Here is a 6,672-nt window from a genome sequence, read left to right as displayed (position 1 = left end):
TCATGTTCTGATTCCAAAAACATATAAATATGTTATATTCGGATTAAAAACAAGCTCTGAAAATTAAAAATATAAAAATTATGATAGACATTTAATTTCCGAAATCGATTTAAAAACAATTTTATCTCAATCCTTGTCCGTTCCTGATTCCAAAAACATATAGATATGAAATGTTTGGATTAAAAACACGTTCAGAAAGTTAAAAAGAATAGAGATAAAGAAAAGCGTGCTATTCTCCTCAGCGCAACCGCTACCGCGCTTTTCTGGATTGTTAATGTCACTGCCTTTGCCACGAGCGGTGGACAGGTCTTGCGGAAAAAATGCAATGCGTTCAGTTTTATTCTGTGAGTTCGACTGAGCTTGACTAAATGTGGTATTTTCGCCTTACGCGACTTGTTATTGTCTATGATGTTTGTGATAAAGTGTAAGAACACAGCTGTGGATTTGCTGTGATCCGTTTGATTTTGTGTGCAACAGATTCATGTCAAAAAGGACAGACCAAAGCAAATTGGGCAAATTAGGAACTAACTGTGTTCTGACATGGGAGTGGTATAGTAAGGAGGATCTCATGCCTTTTTGAGGACGCCATCTTGAGGACGCATCTTAAGGACGCCATCTTGAAACGTCTTGAAACGTCTTACGTCTTGAGACCATGTCCTGGAACGTCTTGCAACGTCTTACAACTTTGTCTTCGTTCACATCTTTGGCGTGACAACGTTTCCATCTTGAACCATCCCTTAACCTGTGGCTTACGTCTCCATCTTTGTATACCATTTTGTCTGTGTCATTATCACTGTACACATTTTTGTCTTTCCACTGACAACACCATACACTCAGAGGATAGCTGGTGGTGGTGGTGGGAGGATGCGGGGTCGATTGCATCAGACGATCAGTTCACAAGGTGTTATACATATGACGGGGCGGGGATGTAGCTCAGTCGGTAGCGCGCTGGATTTGTATCCAGTTGGCCGCTGTCAGCGTGAGTTCGTCCCCACGTTCGGCGAGAGATTTATTTCTCAGAGTCAACTTTGTGTGCAGACTCTCCTCGGTGTCCGAACACCCCCGTGTGTACACGCAAGCACAAGACCAAGTGCGCACGAAAAAGATCCTGTAATCCATGTCAGAGTTCGGTGGGTTATAGAAACACGAAAATACCCAGCATGCTTCCTTCGAAAACGGCGTATGGCTGCCTAAATGGCGGGGTAAAAAACGGTCATACACGTAAAATTCCACTCGTGCAAAAAACACGAGTGTACGTGGGAGTTTCAGCCCACGAGCGCAGAAGAAGAAGAAGACAGGTCGGTATCATTCTGATTCATCATCGCTCCACGCTATCGCTTAAGTCCCTCTGACCGGACGCTACAGTCCTACGCTAATCTATCAAAAGAAGAATTCAGAGTTATCTCCCCATAATTATGTTGTTCGCTAGCAGTGTTCGCGAGACGAAAATGATTGCAGATTGGCCGACTTCGACAGTTGTCTCCGTTCTGTTCTTCACAGTTTTAATAAAGACATCGTTCTAAGGCCCGTCGCGATATAACCTTGAATGGTTGAAAACGACGTTAAACACCAAATAAAGAAAGAAAGATCGTTCTAAGGTCAAAACAAGTCGAAATTTTGGGATTGCTGCCGGAAGGAGACCGTAATGTATGGTTGCATCACTGTCAAAAAATCGTCTGCTCCAGCGACGGCCGAAACCAAACGGTGGATTATCACGTGACACTGTTGCCATATTAATTTAGAGTTGTTTGCACAGTAAATACATCCGCGAAAAATAGCTCGCTTCAAACTGTCTAAAATAAAAATTCCTCTGTAATTTAAAAATTACAAAACACCATGAAAAATCATTATCGACGATCGCGATTCTGCTTATATCAATAACACATTACAAAAAGCTCTAAATATGTAAAAACAAGTCGCGTAAGGCGAAATTACAACATTTAGTCAAGCTGTGGAACTCACAGAATGAAACTGAACGCACTGCATTTTTTTCACCAAGACCGCATACTCGTAGTTTCGTCAGTCCACCGCTCGTGGCAAAGGCAGTGAAATTAACAATTCAGAAAAGCGCGGTAGCGGTTGCGCTGAGGAGGATAGCACGCTTTTCTGTATCTCTATTCTTTTTAACTTTCTGAATGTGTTTTTAATCCAAACATGTCATATCTAAGCTACTCACAGAAAGTTAAGGATAACTTGCACACAAATTCATAACTTTCCAAATAAGAAAGCCAATGCGTTGGTATTTGGCAAACGTTTAATTTAATGCTTTAGTGATAACGATACAACATTTCCTTACATTTCGAGCAATCGTTTGGTTTGTACATTTTATCAAAGTGTGTACGTATCGAAATTTAATTTCACAAAGTCGTTGAAATCACAAGACATGGCATTCAGATGCTCCCAAAAGTTCAGTAATGCGTGTAACTGCCCTGGCTGTTCTAGCACTCGACGCAGCGAGTCCTCATAGAGTTGCCCAGGGTGGTGAAGATCCTCTGTGGAAGCGCCTGCCACCCAGCCTGCAGCATCTGGTAGAGGTGCTGGACATCTGGTAGAGGTGCTCCTCACTTTGCGATTCAACTCATCCCAGAGGTTCTCAATCGGGTTGAGATCGGGACTGCGTGCTGGCCACTCCGTTCTGTTGACTTTAGACTGCTGCAGGAAGTCGTTGACCACCCTTGCCCTGTAGGGGCGAGCGTTGTCATCCTGGTAGACAGCCTGCGGTCCCATCTGCTGCAGTGTACGCACAGCCAGCGGTCGAAGGATCTCATCCCGGTATCGGAGGCCAGTCAGGTTACGCTGTACATGAAACAATGGTGTTCTGTGGTGAAGGCTGAAGGACCCCAGACCATTACAGAACCTCCACCAAAGGCCACCTTTTCTTGGACAGTGGCGTCAATGTAGCGTTCCCTTCGGCGCCTCCAGACCCTCAGTCGGTCGTCGTTGTGGTTCAGGGTGAAGCGTGATTCATCACTGAACAGCTAGGACCTGGGACCATTGCTGCCGTGTCCACCTCACGTGACGTCTGCAGAAGGCGCGGCGTGCTGCCCTATGGGCTGGAGTTAAGCGTGGTCGTACAGCTGGGCGACGAGAACGGAAATTAAACCCATGAAGGCAATTCCTTATGGTCTGCTGGCTGATGTTGGTTTTAGTAGCCACCCTCAGCTGCCTTCGAATAATGCTGGAAGAGGCTGTTCTTGTTTGCAAGGCTAGTCGTTCAATGAGACGATCTTCACGTGGAGGTGTCTTCTTTGGTCGCCCAGGTCTGCGTCTTTCCTGGACCCTCCCAGTGGCTGTGAAACGTTGAATCAGTCTGACAATGACCGAGATGGACACGTGAAGTCGCCTGGCCACTTCTCGCTTGGGGACACCATCTTGGAACCATGCAACAGCTCGTCTCCTCTCAAACTCGTTCAATTTTTGTCGTGGAGGCATTGTCAGATAATGCCTAATACTGGTGGTATGTCTTCTCAAAAAGCCAAGCAAGTGACAGCATCTCACACATAAACAGCAGTGCTTGCACGTGCATAATGGTTTTTCCGTGTGGCTTGTGCAATGTGTTCGGGCTGAACGGTCTAAAACAAGGTCCTTTTTCGCAAGTTTCCGCTTTTTCTTTTGCTTTCAAGCTCAGTAGTAGAGAATCCCGTGCAATTTTACCACTAACACAGCATCGTCCACTTACAGCTGAACAAGAATTCATAACAATTTGGTTTGACTGAGAAATAAATAACAGTAGCGAACTGATTTTATTGAGCACCTGTTTTCTCATAGTGATCCTTAACTTTTTGTGAGTAGTGTATATGTTTTTTGGAATCAGGAACCGACAAGGAATAAGATGACATTGTTTTTAAATCAATTTCGGAAATTTAATTTTAATCATAATTTTAATTGTTTTTAATTTTCAGAGCTTGTTTTTAATCCGAATATAACATATTTATATGTTTTAGGAATCAAAAAATGATGAAGAATAAGATAAACGTAATTTGGATCGTTTTATAAACAATTACAATTTTCCGATTTTTAATGACCAAAGTCATTTATTAATTTTTAAGCCACCAAGCTGAAATGCACCAAAGTCCGGCCTTCGTCGAAGATTGCTTGGCCAAAATTTCAAACAATTTGATTGAAAAATGAGGGTATGACAGTGCCGCCTCTACTTTTGCAAAAAGCCGGTTATGACGTTAAGACATTAATCGAAAAAATTGAAAACAACGTCTGGGGATATCATACCCAGGAACTCTCATGACAAATTTCATAAAGATCGGTCCAGTAGTTTACTCTGAATCGCTCTACACACGAACACACACACACACACAAACACACACACACACGCACACACACGCACTCACGCACGCACGCACGCACACACGCACACACACACACCACGACCCTCGTCTCGATTCCCCCTCTATGTTAAAACATCTAGTCAAAACTTGACAAAATGTAACAAGTCGCGTAAGGCGAAAATACAACATTTAGTCGAGAATGAAACTGAACGCAATGCAATTTTTCAGCAAGACCGTACTCGTAACATCGTCAGTCCACCGCTCGTGGCAAAGGCAGTGAAATTGACAAGAAGAGCGGGGTTGTAGTTGCGCTGAGAAGGATAGCACGCTTTTCTGTACCTCTCTTCGTTTTAACTTTCTGAGCGTGTTTTTAATCCAAACATATCATATCTATATGTTTTTGGAATCAGAAACCGACACGGAATAAGATGAAATTGTTTTTAAGTTGATTTCGAAAATTTCATGTTGATCATAATTTTTATATTTTTAATTTTCAGAGCTTGTTTTTAATCCAAATATAATTTATTTATATGTTTTTTGAATCAGAAGATGATGAAAAATAAGATGAACGTTAGTTTAGATCGTTTTATAAAAAAAATAATTTTTTTACAATTTTCAGATTTTTAATGACCAAAGTTATTAATTAATTTTTAAGCCATCAAGCTGAAATGCAATACCGAAGTTCGGCCTTTGTCGAAGATTGCTTGGCCAAAATTTCAATCAATTTGATTAAAAAAAAGGGGGTGTGACAGTGCCGTCTCAACTTTTACAAAAAGCCGGATATGACGTCATCAAAGGTATTTATCGAAAAAAAGAAAACAACATCCGGGGATATCATTCCCAGGAACTCTCATGTCAAATTGCATAAAGATCAGTCCAGTAGTTTAGTCTGAATCGCTCTACACACACACACGCACACGCACACACACACACACACACACACACACACACACACACACACACACACACACACACACACACACACACACACACACACACACACACACACACAGACAGATGATCAACAAATTAGCGCCAACAAAGTTTGATGACATCGAGGCAAGAAGAGAAGTATACAACGCCTTGAATTTTGACACCTTCAGGGAAAAAAGAAATACCTCTTTCGTCTGCAATGACAATGCAGTGCAAATAAAGCCAGACGGAATACACCCGACGAAGAGGGGCATGGGAGTTTTGGCAAGGGATATGGGTCAACACTTAGAAAAAGTGTTTCCAGTGGAGTGAAAAGAAAAAAAGAAAACAACATCCGGGGATATCATTCCCAGGAACTGAGATTTCCTGAACTGAGACACACGAACATGACGTCATGAACATGGCGAATGGTTTTGTGAACAGTGAAAGGCTCTCTTGAATTTCTCAAGATGCCGAAAAAGAAGAAACGCGGATCTAACAATTTTTATGCAGTGAGTCGAGGAAGACAGGTAGGAATCTATAAGAATTGGAACTTTACTTCAGAATCCGTCACAGGCTTTAAAAAGGCGGTTCACAAAGCGTACATCACTTTGGAAGAAGCGAAGAATGCAATGGCGGAAGCAGGGATTTCAAATCCAGTCATCTTTGACAACGGGCTTGAAGTAAGCGAAAACATTTCTATTGCTTCAAATGATATCGAAGATAAAGAACAAACGAAACGAAAAGAAAGAATACTGAATGATTGGTATGAAAACTCAAACCAGGAGGAAGAAAAAGAAGAAAGCGAAGACACACATCATCATGACCATGGCAACAACGACCCAGAACATGATGAATGCATTTGCATGACCACACGACCAGGTCGAACGATCAACTGCTCCAAGTGCAACAAGAGAATTCACGTGAAATGCACGCGTATGCCGGTTTATCAGGTATGTTTATACATACGAAATCGGTCCAGAAAGTACACATGTGAAATATGTGCTGAGGATGCGTTGGACGAAAAGGTGTTCGACGAGGTCATGCAGTCCATGCAGGTTCAAGGCTACGAAGACGAAAACGAAGAGAAAGAAACGATGCTCACAGACAAGCACAATGACTCAATCAGCATGCAACATTCCGAAACGAAGAAGACCATACAAAATCTGGAACTTGCAATCATCAACTTATCAGAACATGTACATGATTTGGAAAAAAACCTTCGTGAACGGATTGACAGTGTGATCCTGGCAAACGCGGCAGGCTCGAGACAAAATCACGAGAAAAAAAGAAACGAAGAAAAACAACAGAAATCCCGAGAAAGCGATACACAAACAACATTTGCTGACTTTTTGCAGAGCACACCAACGGTGAAATTAGGTATGTGTTCCGAAACACCCACTTTGCAAGAAAGAAATGGAATTCTATCGCCAAACATCAACAATGATGACGTCAAATCAAAGTCAGAAAAGAACAA

At 42.2% G+C, this 6,672-nt stretch overlaps 1 protein-coding gene across 6 annotated transcripts in view; it reads left to right on the top strand.

Annotated features, from left to right (window-relative positions):
• LOC138961517 (adhesion G-protein coupled receptor G6-like) overlaps window positions 1-6,672 on the top strand; it is a 437,302-nt gene that overhangs the window by 262,215 nt on the left and 168,415 nt on the right. The window lies entirely within an intron of this gene.

Source organism: Littorina saxatilis, linkage group LG3 (genome assembly GCF_037325665.1).
Source record: "Littorina saxatilis isolate snail1 linkage group LG3, US_GU_Lsax_2.0, whole genome shotgun sequence".
Classification (NCBI taxonomy): domain Eukaryota; kingdom Metazoa; phylum Mollusca; class Gastropoda; order Littorinimorpha; family Littorinidae; genus Littorina; species Littorina saxatilis.
The sequence above is the reverse complement of the archived record's forward strand: the minus strand, read 5'-3'. Positions and strand labels throughout refer to the sequence as shown.